The 18251-nt window shown below is 41.8% G+C and overlaps 1 protein-coding gene across 1 annotated transcript in view; it reads right to left on the bottom strand.

Annotated features, from left to right (window-relative positions):
• The window catches only part of LOC109470649 (teneurin-3-like), a 57356-nt gene extending 51121 nt beyond the window's left edge, over positions 1-6235 (bottom strand). The window contains 1 exon segment of the mRNA XM_019769677.1: positions 6008-6235. The gene's annotated coding sequence lies outside the window, so the exon portion shown is untranslated.
• Positions 6236-18251: the final 12016 nt, after the last annotated feature.

Here is an 18251-nt window from a genome sequence, read left to right as displayed (position 1 = left end):
AACACTGTTAAAGTTGAGCTCGGGTTTCGAATTGTTCCCCCTGCTCTTTCTAGACACATCACAGACTCTTTGGGGAAAAGGAATGCCATCACCCCAGGTCCAAGTGCTTGGCCAGCTCTTCAAGTTACCACTTGCATGCTAATCGTACTATACTGGAAAGCACTGAACTGAACCTGTGTAATACTAATAGGAATTGTTGAATTCAGCCTTGACTCTGACTGTCTTCTACTGACGAAGGTGTGATTAGTCAATAAGGATGATGGAGGACACACTTGTTACACTTATCATCAAAGGAACATCATGATATACCTATGGGGCAGATGCAGCAAAAACAGTTATAACTACATGTATCTGCATGTATTAATGTAACTCTTTACTTGAAGAAACCCAGATCTAGCTGATTGTATGGAGACCTGCAAAAGCATTGTTGTAGTGATCCAGATTCTATTATAACCAGTGGCAGAATGGCTTTTCAATGAGCAGTGGAATCCATTTCACAAAAGTGTAGGTGGGGCAGTACTAGTACTGGCGTATGTTCAAAGTTTATTGTTGGTCTGAATTCTAGATCTTCCTTTTACAGGGCCGTTCAGTTCAGCTGAGCAGTGACGGAGCTTTAGGAAACCAAACATTGACACAACCTGGGCTGACCTTGCACAAACAAACAGGGAAAGTCAAAACTGTTTATTTCGGAAGGATACACAGACCAGACTTTAATCTTGGGGGATCCTTTCAACAACGCAGGTAAAAGCACAGACTGGAGACTTCAACAAAACCTGCTTTGATCCTCTTCCTGTTCAAGAAACCTGTAGATGTTTATACTCTCTTACCACAAGCTTTGACCACAAAGATGTTCTCCTTTCAAGTGTAAAATATTGACTTTTCGTTACTAATCTAAAGACTAGCCAAGACAATATTTGTGAGGAGAAAATTGGAGTAAAGGCAGTTTTAAGGAATATTTCTCTACTATTTTAAGACCTAAATACTATTTAAGAACTTTACGATTATAATAATAATACGGCTGACTGGGTAATGAAGCCACATAATTAACATTCATAAAATGTTGCTACTGAAAATATTAACAGTAATGCAAATGTTTGAGTACAAAAAGGTTACATTCTCTGAGGAATAGAACTTATTATTAGAAGGGCACGAATTAAGAAAAACTCCCACGGCAAGACGCAAATGAGCCCAGCCCCCAGGCTGAACTCTAATCAAACCATAATGAATATAGCCGACAAATTCTACTTTGAGTTTATGGAGCTTATAGATGTTTTTAGTACCATCTGGGAGTGAGCTATAAAATGGTCTACAGACCAGACACTAAGGAAACCAGGTTATGGCAGGTCTGAGCTGTAAGGAGTATGCTTTCAAGTCACGAATAAGATTAAAATCTCTACAAGAAACAAAACCTCCAGAGGCTACCACAGCCCTTTATAATTAGCAAACAATGCAGCTCATCAAAGTAATTTAAAGAGGGATGAACGAAACATCAACTGTAAGATACTGACAGTCAACGCGCCGAAACAAAGGCTGGATAGAGAAGACATGTCGAACAAAGACCACCACGAAAACGCCGCACTTGCCTTTTCTTCTGCAGTTGTAAAGCAGGTAGTTACAGCCGCTGGGAAGGATGTAATTACCAGGTAGATTGTAGTGATTTGGCCAGGTGAACACTCCCCCAATGTCACCTTCAATTTAGAAGCTCTGTGTGCTCCGCGAACCCAGTCAGCGTGTTCTGCCATTCACCACGGAGAACAGTTGGCTTATGGGGAACGATGTCCCTGTGGTTTGGATTCGAGCCAGCGATCGCGTTAATGACAAGGTGGGTCACCTGGAAAGCAATTCAAACCTCACCTGGTGGTCTAACCCCCTGCCTCTGGACACTACAGGTCTCAGTGTGACCAACGATTGTTCAGGACCCAGCATTTCCATTGTCCGTTGTCCTCCCTGGCCCCTGCATACATCACATTGACAGGTGGGTATTACCACTTCACCTGCCAGGCCCACCACAATAATGCCCATTTCCCTCTTGTCTCTGCGAAGCGCCCGACCTGACAGCGACGCCCTCGGGGTGTTGAACTCTGTCCGCTTACAGCATTCCTCCCCCACTCTGCCCCGCTAAACCAGACAACACGACATGGCATGTGTCATACCCGCGGTTGTCTCCTTACGACCCCCGCCTTCCGGTTTCGTCCTAGGGAACACTAAAATCCCTGATTCCGAGGCATAATGTCAAACCATCTTGTTTCCTTGCTCCTCAAAACTTTAGCAGGACGTGATGATGAATCAAAGCTGTGAGGAGAATAACTTTTAGCTACATTCACTCCCTGATACTGTGTACAGGCTTTCCCCTTAGGCCATGTTTTCATGTTGTGCTTCAAGTTCACCCTACTCTTTTTTATCGCTGGCCTAAAGGTTAGTAACCTTTCAGAAAAACACTTTTGTGAACATGTGTTACGCGTTGGGCAGCTGGAAAAGTTGCCAAGAGTTGAATGGAGATTTGGAAAGCGGGAAATAATTACAGGTAGGGAATGGACAGGGGGTAATCATAGGTAATCTTCTCAGCGGGAGACCTTGGCCAGGGGAGCAACATCTGCTGAGTGTAGCCGCCCCAAACTCCATTCTCAGGTCGTAATGAGAAAGAAAAGGCAAGGAACAAAACAACTGATAAGCAGAGAGAGGGATTCAGAAGATACATCAAAGGTAGAAGGAAAAGAAAGAGTTAAAACCGCTTCATGTGCATCCCTACAGCATTATGAACAATGGACAAACATCAAAGCAGTCTTTATAAGAATCACATATTCAAGGAATGGGATCTTACTGAAATATGAGAGGATTAGTTATAGACAGGGACAGAACACTCTACCCTAATAACCAAAAACGGCATTGGCATCTTTCTATGTTATGCCATATTTCAAGTCAGTTTTTGGCTATTGTATATGTATGGCTTGTCTGTCACTTGCTATATACAACTCAGCTGTAGTCTTGTACATTTTATGTCTCTTCGAAAAAAGTATGTCAAAAAATCAAGAAACTCTAGAGTCAAGAGTACTGTATAGTTTCAAAAGTATATTGTACATAGAATCCATTCAAGACATTTTCCAAAATAGGTTTAGGTATTGTGAATATAAATATTGCAAGAGCAGGCATGTTCCCAATAATTAAGTTCTTGCTTTCCAGTTATCAGCCATAAATCAAACATGAAAATTTTACCCTCGAAGTAACAGCTTGTACAGCCCACTTTCAGACTTGAAAACCCCAATCATCACTAATCCCATCCACACGACCGTGAGGAAAAGCAATAGAGCAAACCCTGCACTGTACTGAGTAACCCTTGACATAAGGCAGAGTGTGCGACCAGCCAAGTGTAGGTATATAAATATTACATGATAGCCAGGAAATAGCTCTGCCCTGCCTCAGTCCTGGGGTAATAACATAGATAGAACATATTGGCTCTGACCTCAAAGGGTCACTTCTCTGATCCTCTGAGTTAAAGGCCATGTGTTTATGCTTTTGATGTCATCATCCAAGAAGGTTTTTAACCCTTTTAGCACTATTCTACCTTCCATTTTAAAACGAAATATTTCATTACTGATCTTTTATGTTACTAATACTTTCAGATTACACGAAACACAAACATCCAGAGTCGATGCCCTGGTCTAGTTTCCACTTGACCGCATATGGATGTATTTTCACACTCACTGCTCACTCCCACAATATAATCAAGACCTCTTTGACACCCTTCTGCAATTAACAAGTATTTGTCAAAGCTATAGCTGGCCTAGAAGGAAACCAATTGCACGCCTAGTCTCCAAAGGAGACACTGAGGTACATTGCCATTACATGCCAGCCACCAACCAATGCCTGGAACAGAGGCTACCTATGCAAAGTTTAAGTCTTGTTTTGTAGTATTTGCCAATACAATTATTTACATAAACTTTGTAAGTGGTGTTACTGCCCTCAAACTATTATATTTGTTACACTGTCACTCACATGTGACATAAACAAAACTACCTAGGTGGTCAGACCGTGTATCGGATGCACTTGAATATGTGGTTGCTGCCGGATATGTACATATTTTCAGTTCGGTTGAAATGCTGTATACACAACCAAGCCAAAGAACTCTGCTGAAATAGTATAAGCAAGAAGGGAATTCATGGCATTGACACCATGATTATGTTCAGAGGGACAGAAATATTTCCATTTCTTTGAAGTTCTTGAAAAGAATTCATATGATGTTCTACTTTGATATGAAATATGCACGGGAGAGTTTCATAGCTTGAGGACTACACAGCAGCCTTGTTACCATTGACATTGAGCTTCTCGTGACTTTGGCCATTAATCCCGAAACTTCTGACAAAATTAATGGCCCCAGTGGGGAACACAAGTGGCAAGACTGAAACACTAGCTTCTCAGCTTGCTTGCGAAAGTGATACTAATGTTTTCCTATGCCAGACTGCTGTCAAACTTGCAAGTTTGTTTCTGATAGTGCTTTCATCAAAGCTGCACATCAAACCAGACTATATCAATACAGAGACAAGAACAGGAAAAGCGATACCGATGTTTTGCATGTCTGACTCAGTGACTGCTGTCAAACTTCTGAGTTCATTTCTGACAAATAGTATTTTTTATCAGAGCGGCATCAAACTTGCCTTTGACCAGCCTGGTATCATCTATCATCATAGAGACAGGGACAGGAATTTCACAGACTTGTTAATGGGTTGTTCACACTTCATCATGCCCCCTTCTGTTGCAGGCAACATGTGTTTCCACAGACCATGGTCATCCATAATGGAAGCGCCCTATGAATAATAGATCCGCCAGGATTATAAATCAGAAATCCCAGGACCACAAACAAGCGGGGCATATGGACATAATTATAGCAATCAACCCTGTAACAATTGGTCAAGTACAAAGGGGGGCTAAGTTCTCGGTGCCTCTGACAGCGGCCTTGGTTCAGAGAAAAGCGAGGCGCTCAATGAACTGGAAGGATTACAAACACGGGTAATACTAATAGCAGCACCGCATCCACAGGGTGTCAGAAGTTTACCTTGGCTACAAGAGAAGTTTTCCCAAACTGAGAAAACATAATGTCCGCGCTACAAGGAAAGCCACAACCACAAAGAGAACAATGAAAAGGGCCGCATAAAGAGGAAAGTTTTGTGCTTTTGTGGAGGCCTAGTCCCCAGACTGATGGGCACCTTCTCTATTCAAGCCGTGAAATCCAAATTTTCATCCCTTGGCCACGGGATCTCCCTGCTCCAAACACTGATTTGCAACATAAATAAAGCCAATAGGATGAGAACTACATGTCTGGAGTGTGACCCCAATACTGGCCCTTTCTTAGCAGGGGTTTAAAAGTTCAGGAAGAGTCAGTAAAAGACTCTCCATACCCCCTCACTTCGAAAAAATTGGGTGTGTCCCTTGTAATGATAGTATTTAGGGGCGAAAAATAAAAAGTTGTCACTTGAGACTGCACTGAATACATGGTTAGGGAAACAACCTATTGACTAAATTGCTACCCGTCAAGTCTGCGAGAAGAAATTATAACTCTGACCACCCAAAATTTGACTAATGCAGGTTAAATGGTAGGAAGCTCCGCACAATTGTCAAGGCCATTTTCGGTAAGTCTGGTTGGGGGTGATAACACCACAGCAGTAGCTGACTCTATTATTAACACATTGGGTGAAAAATTAGCACCCAGTCATGACTTGACAACTTACACAGTTAACACCTCCGTCTGAATACACAGCGCTTATCGGAGGGAAAAAAAGTGGGTTTTTCACAAAAGCATCTCAACACAAAATTGTACAACTGTTAAACTTTCCACAAATAACAGAATTCAGGAACATCAAATTCCAAATGGTGGAAATACCATGAAGGACAATTGGAGTTGGTTGCCAGAACAAACTTGCTCCCAGACCTCTTGCTGTTTTCACCATTTCCTCCTACATTTCACACAGTTACATGAAATGAAAAAAACAGCGATCTGCAACATGGAACTTACCTCTCTCTGCTCGGGAGTGTAAAAATCAAAAGTCCGGTGGCTGGAAAGGAAGTTTAGAGAACTGCTGGGAGAGTGGGACTGAGGGAAACCACAACCCACATGGAAAACTCAGAGGAAACACATCCAGACCCCGCGCCTGTGGCTCAGCTGCCAGGAAGTGATGCCAGTGACAGATTTAGTCATCCCCCACAGGCTTGAGGAATTACCGGGCTGTACCATTTCTGCATTTTTCTGGGGTGATACAATGTCGCGACAATGACAACGCAACTTTTATCAAATCTTTGCAAACAATCTTTCACTCTTTCCCACAGTAAAACTCTATTCTTACTTGTCAGACTTAGTAAACTCTAAAAAGGAAATGTAAGTTTTAGAAATAAGTTGTTTTTTTAGTTTGCGACACCCCCTAAGAAGAGGAATGACTTAGCCTGTCATCACTGATCAGATGACACACATATGGTTTCTCCCTCGGCCATGGGGACCAGCCCACCTGGTGAGACTGTTGATCAAAGCAGTGATGATACACATGGGATGGGCTGCCTGAAGTGTCCTGGTCTTTACTCAAATCTTCATGTTTGGTACCTCCAGCTCTCCCAATTTCAACATACAAATTTACTGTTTTACTTCTGTTTTTTGAGTTCCAGACTTCTCACACTTCAAATCAAATCTCACCCTTTTCAATTAGAATACATAGAATCTTCACTTTTTTTTACCACAGCAGGCAAACAACTAGAAGCTCCTATCACAATCCTTTCTAGTTGTCATTGTTTCAAACTTTTTGTTTACCATGGGTATCTCTGGGGAACAACAAGTCAAAGCAAACTCCTAGTAACTAGTCTGTAAACCCCAAGGGCCTGCAAACCCTCCTGTGTAACCTTACCCCTCCTCCCCTGAAAACACTTGAATAAGCAGGATCACCCTCCAGCTCTCATGCATAACCCAGTACAACTGCACAGACACTCCTGCTGGCTGGCCTAATCTGCGCAAATCCTGGATGAGATCAGGAGGGCTTTGGTCAACAACTCTCCATTCTAATTATCCCACCCTCAGACTGGCACTAGTGAAACTTCAACCTGCTTTGGTGTGGAACAGGATCCCCAAACATCCAGTTCAGGAGTCAGTTAACAATTTTGATTGTAGATGATAAGATACAATCAAAAACTTCTCTTCATACCCAGTCAAGCATGGACATATGATCAAGGGACAGAGACAGCTTTACATGTATGAATCATTTTCTAGTCATTTCAAACATTTACTATCATCTTTTAGAAAAACATGAAATTGTAAACTGTTGCTGAACTTATAAGGCATTCCTCATTCTAATTCAGTTTACAAACTCAAGACATCCTTAAACCTCCAAGGAATGAATACCCCTAAAGAAGATGAATAATAAGATGGATGAAAGTAACTGGGACCCTTTTATTTTGAAACACGATCTGGCTGTATCCTGTTTGTGTAAGTGTTCAAGTTAGAGATAGAATCGCTGTGAAATACAAGACTAGCTGTGACTCAAAACAGAAATGATTTAAACCGAGTTCTGGGAAAAGCTACCTATTATGAATGTTTCAAAAGCTTGACTTCACTCCCTAATCACAAATTCAGCCACAAGAAAATACTGCCTTGCAAGATATGAATCTGGAACATGGATCTGCCTTTGGCATACCAAAAATGTACTGTCTCACTAGCCCAACTTCTTGTTTTGATGTGGATCTTCCAGTTCATTTTTTGTTTGTTTTAAATCTGGGAACCAACAAATCGAATTGGTATGACCCCAATCCTAGTCAGCCATTATAGCATGATACAGACAGATATTTGATCTCAACAGCATATAGGGTTTCCAGTGAGACATTACAGATGTTTGCCATTTCTCTGAACTTCATGAATGAACTTTTTTGTATGTGAGAGCACACTTTCATGAATCTGTGCCAGACAGTGAGTGAGAACATGATGGGCACTGTTCCAAACAGGGCTCTCTTGCTCAAAGTCAAACAAAGATAAATGATGGAACTCTGTCAAACTTTTCACAGAAGACATTAGAGTCAAGTGTTTCTGAGCATGATTACTTGGCAGGATAAGGAGGGATGGCCAACAGTAATCTCCAGGCAGATGTTGGTAGGGAAGACTGTAGGAAACATTTTCAGGGGCCTGCAAGCCCTTTCCGTAGAGCGTAATTGGCCGTTTTAATTCTACGTAGAGCGTAGACGGACCGCTCTAATATTTTTGTGTAGAGTGTATTCGGCGTTTTAAGTTTACGTAATGCGTTGTAGCCACTTGGAATTTATCGTTAAGCGTAATCGAGAGGTTTCCGAATTCAGCGTAGAGCGTTGTCGGGACCCCCCCTTGCAGGCCCTCATTTTCTGGCTGCTAAAAAGTCAACCCAATAGATAGAAAATATCAGTCTTCTCTTTCCACATCTGCTTGGAGATAAGACACACACAGTAGGCAGTGGCTGGTGGTAATTTCAAATTAGCAGGCATCCTTTCATCTCCAGATTCTGAAATATTAAATGCTAGAAAAACAAAGCATGTGCTGGGCTAGAGTCCAAACACCCCCCAAGCTGTGACAACAACCTCTGATGGCCTTTGATGTAGGCAATTTTACACAAGATGGATGGTTCATATCACATGCCCCAGGATCATAAAACAGCCCTCTATCTGATCTGTGCAGGAAGTTTGCTTTGTAACAGACACTCTGGACATGGCAGGAGAATCCGTCCCATTTGCTGCAGGGTGCGGACATATTTCAGAGGTGATGTTTTGACATTGTTCTTTCAGATTCATCAGCATGAAAGAGGAATTTGTACCAACTTCCTGTCCTCGGAAGAACTAATGGCGGGATAATTTTACCTCCTTATGGGCTGGATGGGCATGGAGGAAAATGTTTGGAAACATAAAACAAAAAATAAAGAAACAGCAATAATTTAAACTTTTAATTGTCTTACTATCATGTCCTCAATTTTTTTTTTTGGGGGGGGGGATGTATTTTATATTATTATGCCATGTAATGAAAATTGTATAATAATTGTTGTAATGTTACAACAGAATTGCAACTGCAACTATCATACAAATGTATAAGAATTCCCAACAGGACATGCTTTCAGGTTTCAAAGCTTACAAATCATCCCATACTTTCATGTCAACATTAATAGACCACATGATATTTTGTGTGAAGGTAACACATGAGGCACAAATTACACTTAGCAGGATGTGGGATCCCCTGTCAACTTTTGGCCCAGAAACCCCAAAAAGGACACCAGGCAGCCCTAACCCTGCCAGTAACATTTTTCTGTTCATTTTAAGACCCAAACAGGCATGACAGTGGCTATCACATGGATCAGTACAGGTAATAAGCGGCAACAGTTGTGTGCAGTGGCCCAAATTGAGTTCCCATCCACTCCCTAACACAAGGCAGCCAAAGTTTATATGTTTTGACATAAAATGCTGTAAAAGTGTAAGCTCAACTTCGTGGTACATGATGATAACAGCTCCAAGTAAAAAGCAGTCTGGGGAAAATATGACATTAATATCATGGACTACAAAAGGGCCCTAAAAGGATGCTACCCTTTTGCTTATCAGTTAGCTTATACATTATATGAAAGGGAGCTTTAACATCTAAGGAAGAGCTCACTGCTGGAACAAATATCAAACGAGAACACAAAGAAGCGCACACACTGAGTGGTACACATCTACAAAAGTCCTCTAATTTACAGCCTAAAGGGAAGCACCAATCAAACTCCTTTGATTCCCCAAGAATCTAGACTAGATGAAAAACACAGCTTTAGATCACACATGAATTTTGGTCCTAAATATAGTACTTATGTCTTCTAGATGACAATATCAGCAACAGCATTGCATAGTGGTTGCACTCATATTTAATTTTTTCCAATCTTTCCTTTTCCTCATTTTAGCATTCTCTTGAACTATTTCTAGTCTCCTCCCAGACGCTCTATTCTTATCTTCCATGGACTGACAGAACTTCATAACAAATTCATAACAATCAAAGTAAAATACTCCTGCCGAAACATCGCTTCAAGTAGACCACATTCTCGTCAACCAATCAAGCACCAATTTACACACCTGCTAATGTCCTCTGGGCTCTAAAAAATTCAAGACGTCACACCCGAATGCACAAATGGAAAAAGGAGATACTGCCGCAATTTGCACAGTAATTTGCAGATGGCAATCAGCCTACAAGTAGCTTCAGAAATTCAATTCACTAGGCTGAAAACACATCTGATCTGGCTTGGGCAGACCTCGGGGAGTGCTGATTTTTTAAGATAATTGTCAGAGAAAAGCCAAGGCACTAAAAAAATGCAGTTCACATTTCAAATTCTTTGACAATGATGACATACGGATCACCACTTATATGGCTATACAACATTAGATGTCGGAAATGCAGCTGTTCACTGATCTGTTGTGCATTTTTCAAAGATCTGACAATCCTGCTATTTTCCTTCCTTCTTTTCTGAGTCTCCCTAACTATTTATTATTATATGGTTTATCCTACATGTGCCGCAAATCTCCCAAGAGCCCACAAACAATTAAAAGCACAGTTGTTCCACAAATGCCAATTATCCTGCTAAGCCTGGGTACTTATGGGGTCATTCCTATGCAGCAACCAGCACGTTTCCTGCACATAGGTGATAAAGAATATCCCTGTCTTTGAAATGTGTATTGTACAAGTTATTTAGCATATATACGCCAACCTCTCTTATAAAGTACACTAGGAAACTGATATTCAGTGCTAAAGACTGTGAGATGCTGGCATTGCATAGTCACTGAAGTAGTGACTGGGTATATCTTTAGAATCAAGATGTCAATAATACTCTATACTCTATTTTTAAACAGTCTCTACATATACTAATAGTAGTTCCTGGTTTACACTGGACTTCCATATCATAATTAGAGGCCATGTACATGTACATCATACAGATGTATATGACTAGGGTTTGTTTTGTTTGACTTGAATGTGCTTCAGCTAAGCCCAGCACCTTTCCTAAAGAAGTATAATCCCAATCTTATTACAATTTGTTGTGACAAGAGAACACCCAAAAATCTGCCAGCAAAAACATCATATGGGGATAAAATATACTGTTATTATAGAGCCCTCATCTCATTCAATACAGATCAACTAAGGATAATCTGTAAAGGCCTGTAGGTCCATGGTTCGAAACTGAAACACAACAGGACATTGTGGGCACACTAATTTGTCTTATGGTTGTCTGTTCTCTTTCCTCTATCAAAACAAACATAGAAACCCCTTATCAAATTCTCACATAGGTTTCTTTCCCCTGAGACATTTGACTTACCAAACAAGGCATCCAGGTACTGTAGGGAATATTTACAGTGCATCAAGCTGCATCTTCTCGGAAGTCAGCAAATACTTGTGCCCCTCTTTGCCACTCTTTAGCATCAGAGCCTAGAAAGCTCAATGCACCCTTCCAACACTCTGTGTGTAACTGATACAGATGCACTCAAGCACACTCAACAGCAAAACATGTATCTGCTTGGCCCTTGTACTAATGACTTCCACTAACAATGCCCTCACAACTTACAAAACAGGGCATGTGACAGGTATCAAACAGGGCGACTACAAAAACTCCTATCTGTTTCAACAAAGGTCCATTCACCCTTGTGGGTAATGTACACCTGCAGGGACCAAAGGTGATACATTATATCCAGGTGATACTTTATATCCCAGAATCACACAGTGTGCCCAGTATGTGGGCAAACTTGCCAGACAAGGTACTTCCTCTTTGTTGAACAAATGTACATACTTGTAAGTTACATTCAGGATGATGTGAAAACCATGTTTTGAAACTTGAACTAAGAAGGCAAGAAGGAAACATGGACATGGCAAATGGAAAATTCATAGCTGTAGACAATCAACAGTTCTAATAAACCCATGTTCACAGAATCAAAACAATGCGAATGCTACAGACAATTCCAATACTATGCTTACACATTCAAGGAATACTCTTTGCAGCATGAAAAGTCCCAAACTATCATTGAATAAAAGATTTCTAATGTGCTTCTGCTTACCTTGCCAAGAAAAAAAGCCTTGCTTCATTGACTCTGGTACAGCATGGGATTTCATTGATCCTAAAAAGGGTTTTCTATTCCCATTCCTCCATATGCTCTGAGAGACAGCCCTAGCTGGCTTGGGGGAGGTCCACTGAGACTTCACACTTCATCAACTTGCAATCAGCAGTAATTTGCTAAGCCTGGGACAAAGGGAAGAGGGGTTTTCACAAAAAGGTGTGAACAGTTGCCTGTCAGGCCCCACTGTAAACAATAGGCCCCACCCTGATCACCTCAAATCAAAGACAGCATCTCCTGGTTTAGAGGATTGAGGAAATTTTGTATGGTTCTCCTCCCAGCATTGTGTGTGTGGATCAGTTTATAGATCAGTTTATAGCCATTCTAAATACTAGAGGATGAAGGTTTGCTGTAGGTATGGGGGCTAAAAGGGGTTAGGCAAGTTGTCTGTTGACAAATCCCCAGGAAAGGCAAAAAGGGTGGATCAATCATCAAGATCCATCACAAAAAAATGTCTTTTAGTTCTGCTGAAATGGTTTCAAACTAGAAAACTAATGGGTTTCAATACTTAAACCACAGTTTAGTTTCCTAGAAGGATATTGATTTTTTTTATTCCTGCCCCAAAACTCAGATGACATAACCTCACACATACTGTTTGCTTAAAATTTTACATACCAAAGGGACAAACAAACAAAAGTTCTCATGACCAGTTTCTTTTATCCTCCCACATCGTTAAGTCTGAGCACAAAAATTATTTCTTTTTGTCCAATGATCTTGTACATATATACTCTTTACTTCGTTATATGTCACAGAGACAGACAAATAAACAAAATTCTCCATTTTCTAATAGAATTAAGCTAAGAGCAGGAAATGGAAGTAACTTCATTAGTCTGGGGAATTTTCCTTCCAAGCCAGTCAAGCAGACAACATTTCTGCTCTGTTTGATTAAAAAGGTTAACCTCCTTGGCCTGATATTCATGATTAGCCATTAAAAAATGCCAAAGAAGAAATGTTGTACCATGTTGTCTAAGATAGTACGTATGTGACCATAAATATCTATTATACTACCCGGATGAAAAATCTTTTGAGGATGACTGCTTTACCATACCTCATTACCTATCTATTTATTTATCACTGATGTACCTCTGATATCTGTCTTTGTTTGTATTGAATACATCAGCAAAAATAGATAGCATTACAAAATACTGTATAACATTTGCCCTTTGTTAAAACAATAACGAGCTATTACCCCGAACCCCCAAACTGTTAAGACCTGGGGTTATCTTGAAATCTGAGTGGCAGACATTACCTGGGCATAAAATAAACAGGTTTCTGCGAGACTGCAACTTGGAGAAGTACTTACGTCAACTTCTTTTTACCCAACTCCTTGAGCGTTTACACTGACAAGAGATAAATGCATCTGGTTGTAAGTTATGTTACACAGGAGCACTGGGTCAACAGTACTTATGAAGTAAATCACGTCTCAGGTAATATCAAAGGGAAGTCTTGGATTACAAGAAAGTAATGATGCCCGCAGGCTATGGCTTAGAAACTTGCTAGATGTAAACAACAAAGTTGTGGGAGCTAAATCCTCTCCAACTGGGAAAAGCAGCTATATACAATATTATCTATACACTATGTAAAGTGCTTGAAATAACCTCCTGAGGTCCTGCAATCTTCGGCTTGCTACAAAATTTTCTTTCAAGTTTCGTTTTATGAATCATGCATTATAGCGATAACGGAAGAAAAAGTTTGCATGCTGCACGGCATGTTAGCGCTATCTTTCCGAGGGACTTCGGACACAGTGAGCACACTCCATTGGAATTCTATGGCATCATTATCCATTTACCTTTCTTTTGAGAGTGTGCCGGCGGGCGTGAAATGTATGGATACTTGGGACTGTTTTCCCTACATGTGCAAATCAGCCCACAACAGAGGGGGCACAAAGAGATACAAACGTCCTGCCGTCAGCCCATACAACATGGAAAAGTTCACCATTCACTCACAGCTTTGGGACAACCCAGCTGCATATGGAAAGTCCTCAGTATTTACTTGTCAGGGGCACAACAATGCCACACTGATCCTTAAATCCTTTGCCTTTTAAAGGTAATGTCGGTTGACTCGGATAGGGCTAACCGAGCAGCCGAGGTAACACGCCAAGCCCGCCAGTGAAACAGTGATCCGCCTCACACTAACAGCTTGCAAGCTGCGGTGATTTGGTAAAAATGGGCGAGAGGAAATTACTACCTTGCCTGTTTGTCCCATCATGCGTCATGAGGAAAATTGCAGCTTTCCTAGGAAGTCGGACAAAGAGCGGAGCCTCCGCATCTGCCCTTTAGACCCCTGTGAGTGACAGGTATGCAGATGACAATGACATCGACGCTTCTACCCACTCATTACCCCACAGCCAGGCCAGCCCTTACCTGTATTAAAAGCTCTACGGATTAACCATCCAGCAGCTGTTACTTCTCTGGAACTAGGACTCCTTGTGTCGCAGACCAGATCGACTGTTGTGTTGTTCTGGCTGTATTCTGCAGCACATTTGGAACAAGTTGAGGTCTAATGGGGGGCTGCAAACGCTGCCCCATTAGAATACAAGATGTTATCTCCTTTCTACAGCTGCTAGTTCCTAGTCTCTCATCAAATTGGCATCTGACTTTCTGGGTCAGACAAGATATGTGCAGATTCCCCAACATGTGGGCCATAGCCCAGCCCCTTTGGCCAGAGTACAGTAGCTTTTGCCAGGGTATTATATTTTTGCATTCCATGGACTGCTGCTAAGGTTCGACTTTTTTCCAGCCCAAGGGAGTGAACTCATTGAATTTTTTCCCCAGACCTCTGGTGTTTAGTACATTGTACAAATCTGAGGAACCAGTGGGGTATGGTGTTGGAAAAAGGTTCAACCTTTCCCACAATGTTATGTACAACAAACACAGATGAACTTTCCAGTCAGAAAGAGCTTGTTGCCTGGAGAAGGCATGGTGGTGCACTTGGGAGAAAGTACTAGGAACTCAGGCATGTAGCAGAAGTAATTCTCATTAAATCCACGGAGGATTACAGAGACATTTCCGGCAGCTTTACATTCTAAGCAGGCCAGGATCGACTTTCATGAAATTCCAGAATCTGAGAAACTACAGAGGGAGAGAAAAATAAGTTCTAGATCCGTAGCCTTTAGCGTGACACTTAATTGTGCCAAGCAGGTTTAACCTCCTTGATTTTGCCAAGGGCAAATTCAATGGCAGAGTTCCAAATTCAAATTGGAAACTGATGCCTTCTTTGCCGGGAGGTCATTGAACTTCCTCTTTAACTTTGCTGGACGTTTAAAGCATATGCTGTCAAAACAACAACCATCAACCACTCCTTTCCACACAATGATAAGAATGTTATCAGAAAATACAGGGAACTGGGTTACTAGTATTATGTCATGAAGCATTGTCTCCTTGCTGTTCCCATTGTCTAGCTTCTGGAGCCATCGGTGACAATGGAACATGTCTATGTCAGCAGGACATCTTTCTCAATACCCGCACGAGTTTGTTATTGAAAACAGCAAATAGACAAAAGGGGAACAATGCAGCTCCCCATCCCTTTCACTTTGAAATTGAGGATTAAAAGAGTATCAGTCTACTAATCTGCAGTAAAACAGGTCTGATTACCAAGCTGAATAATAGAAAAGTCAGCAGGGTACCCGAGTACAGTCTATGATTACTCAACCCACCTGAAGTACAAAGACTCTCCCGTACAAGGACGAGGTTCTAAAAATTAATTGACGAGCAGTCAGCCTGTGTCAGGCTGTGCCTTACCAGTCCAGGCTGATATTGTGATAAGGCAGGGGTGAGCTAGCATCCCAGCAGCCGGCCGGCAACACTTTCACAACAAGGCGCTAAATCCAACGATCTAACGTCACCCAAGTCGACAGAGGCATGAGGACAAGTTCACATACGCAGACAACATGCCTACTGAAGACCATTTAGTATCCCCGGCACTGTCACAAACCGATTTGGCTGAGGGGTGTAGAGTGTTAGCAGTACATGGTACATACCTTCAGTGTTTCACCCAAGTGCTGCGGCTGCCAGCAACAAATGCCAGTCCCGAATTAGCAGTTGTGTGACGCTCTGCTAGCCAGCCAGTTCCCCTCCCTCTGTTGCAAGCAGCAGCTGTCTCACCCACAAACTGATACCTGAAATACAACAAGCACCACCAGTGAGATCTTCAGTTGCCTTCAGGCCTCCCCGGACTATGCTGTAATAGGCAGAAGTTTATATCCATATTCATGACCAGTTCTAATTGAGTTCAGCCTGTCTGGCAGGGTTGCCACATGAGAACTGGGAAGTTCCCTTTTGGGATGGCCATCAGGTGGCCTGGGTGATATGGGCCAGCTGAAAGCACTTGACTGTTTCTTTACATGTAAAGTGATATCCTTGAGGTTTTACTACCACTAAAAAGATAGGGATAAAAACCTGTAGAAACCTTGTAAGACAACACCATAGACAGGGAAGAAGTATGATGGACAAACAAGACCTTTGGGGCACCAGTTTTAAATGATAGGCAAGGCTGGTTTGGGACTATATCATAACAAAAGTGTCTGTAAAAACAAAGGAATAATAATCAATTTTCTTTGGTGAACAGCTTCAAATCCCCTCTTGACCTGGAATTATCTGAATTCATAAGTAGCACTACATGGAAAAAAAAACCAAGCCCTCAATTCATTGTAACCTTGATATGCAACAGAATTTTGTAGTACATAAATAAATATTTAAACATTTGATTGATTAAGCATGCCATATATGACAGATTAATGGACAAGCCTCCTGAAATGACACCCTGCTGAGAATTCTACTCTGCTAGACAACAGGTTTCATGTTGAAAAAAAAATTCACTTCATGAACTTGACTTGTTGTGTAAAGTGCTATTCACTATAACCAGGTCAAGAACACATTCCAACTAATGGTTGTGGTATGATCAAACTTTTCTCACACAAAACAGAGTGAACTAGACTGTTTTTATCTGGGGTCCCAGAGGAAGACAGAGATCAACAGTGGTAATGATTTCCTGATGTGGCTAGCTGGCTGAGGGAGCCTTCCTGACAGTAACATGCTTCACTAGATCACCTGTATTTACTGCCAGGCTTGTACACAAGTACAGCACAACTGGTTTCGGCCCACAGCACGCAAGCAATCCTGGCAAGCAACAGGCAACGTTTTCAGCACATTTGAAACTGTAAGGGACATCTGTTATTCTAGCCCTTTTAACATTCAGCACCCAATTAAAGATTTGGCATGCCACTAGATGTCCCCACTACCCCCATGGTTTTGGGTTTCTCCCAGTGGGAGCACGGCTACTGGAACATGGTCGGCTGCAGGTCAGGGAGACACTTGTGCAGGGGAACACATGTCAGGTAGGGGATCATCCATAACATATGCTACAGGGACAGGCTGGTGACATATGCTTACTTTGCTACATACACAAGGTACAGAGAATACAATCTTGTAAAGACTTCCATATCTCATACTAGCTTGAGTAGGACAGAAACAATTCAGGCAAACTAAACAAGTATTCAAGGAAAAGAAATCTTGCAGTGAACTTTTTACAAGAGTAAAATGTACATGTACTAACTTTGTGCAATCCAAGGAAGTTTTCCAACACCATAACAGTTGTCTCTCTCTGTAATAGAAGTTGTTTTCTTTCCAGTTAAGCAACGAAGCACTTTCTTCCTTTATCTTCTAAGGAGATGTTATGAAACTCAACATCTGTATTTATCCAACCAACAATACCCTGCACACAGCCTATATTCACTTGCAGTACCTCCAACTATCACTAGGACACCCCGTCCAGCCCTTGATACTACTAGTGATGTGCTTTGGTTAGGCTCATCCGTGAAATCATTACTGGGACCCTGGGAGCCAGACCAGCAATATCTTAAGGGACTGTACGATATTTACCGGGGGGGGAGGGCTGGTGCACTGGGGGGGAGGGCCATTGAAAAAATTTTTGGCCCGGGGGGAGGGCCATGGAAAAAAAATTTGAGCCGGGGGAGGCCATCGAAAAAAAAATCGGCCTGGGGGGAGGCCACCGAAAACTTTGTAAATATGGCGTCGCGTAGTACCGAATTAGAAGAAATACGCCGTAAATACCCGAATATAGTACGCACTTTTTACATTTTTCAAAATCCCAGAAGTGTCTCGGGCCGTCGCCAAAGTCGCGGTGCGTAC

The sequence above is a fragment of the Branchiostoma belcheri genome, unplaced genomic scaffold (assembly GCF_001625305.1).
Source record: "Branchiostoma belcheri isolate BF01 breed outbred unplaced genomic scaffold, Haploidv18h27 scaffold23, whole genome shotgun sequence".
Lineage (NCBI taxonomy): Eukaryota > Metazoa > Chordata > Leptocardii > Amphioxiformes > Branchiostomatidae > Branchiostoma > Branchiostoma belcheri.
The sequence above is the reverse complement of the archived record's forward strand: the minus strand, read 5'-3'. Positions and strand labels throughout refer to the sequence as shown.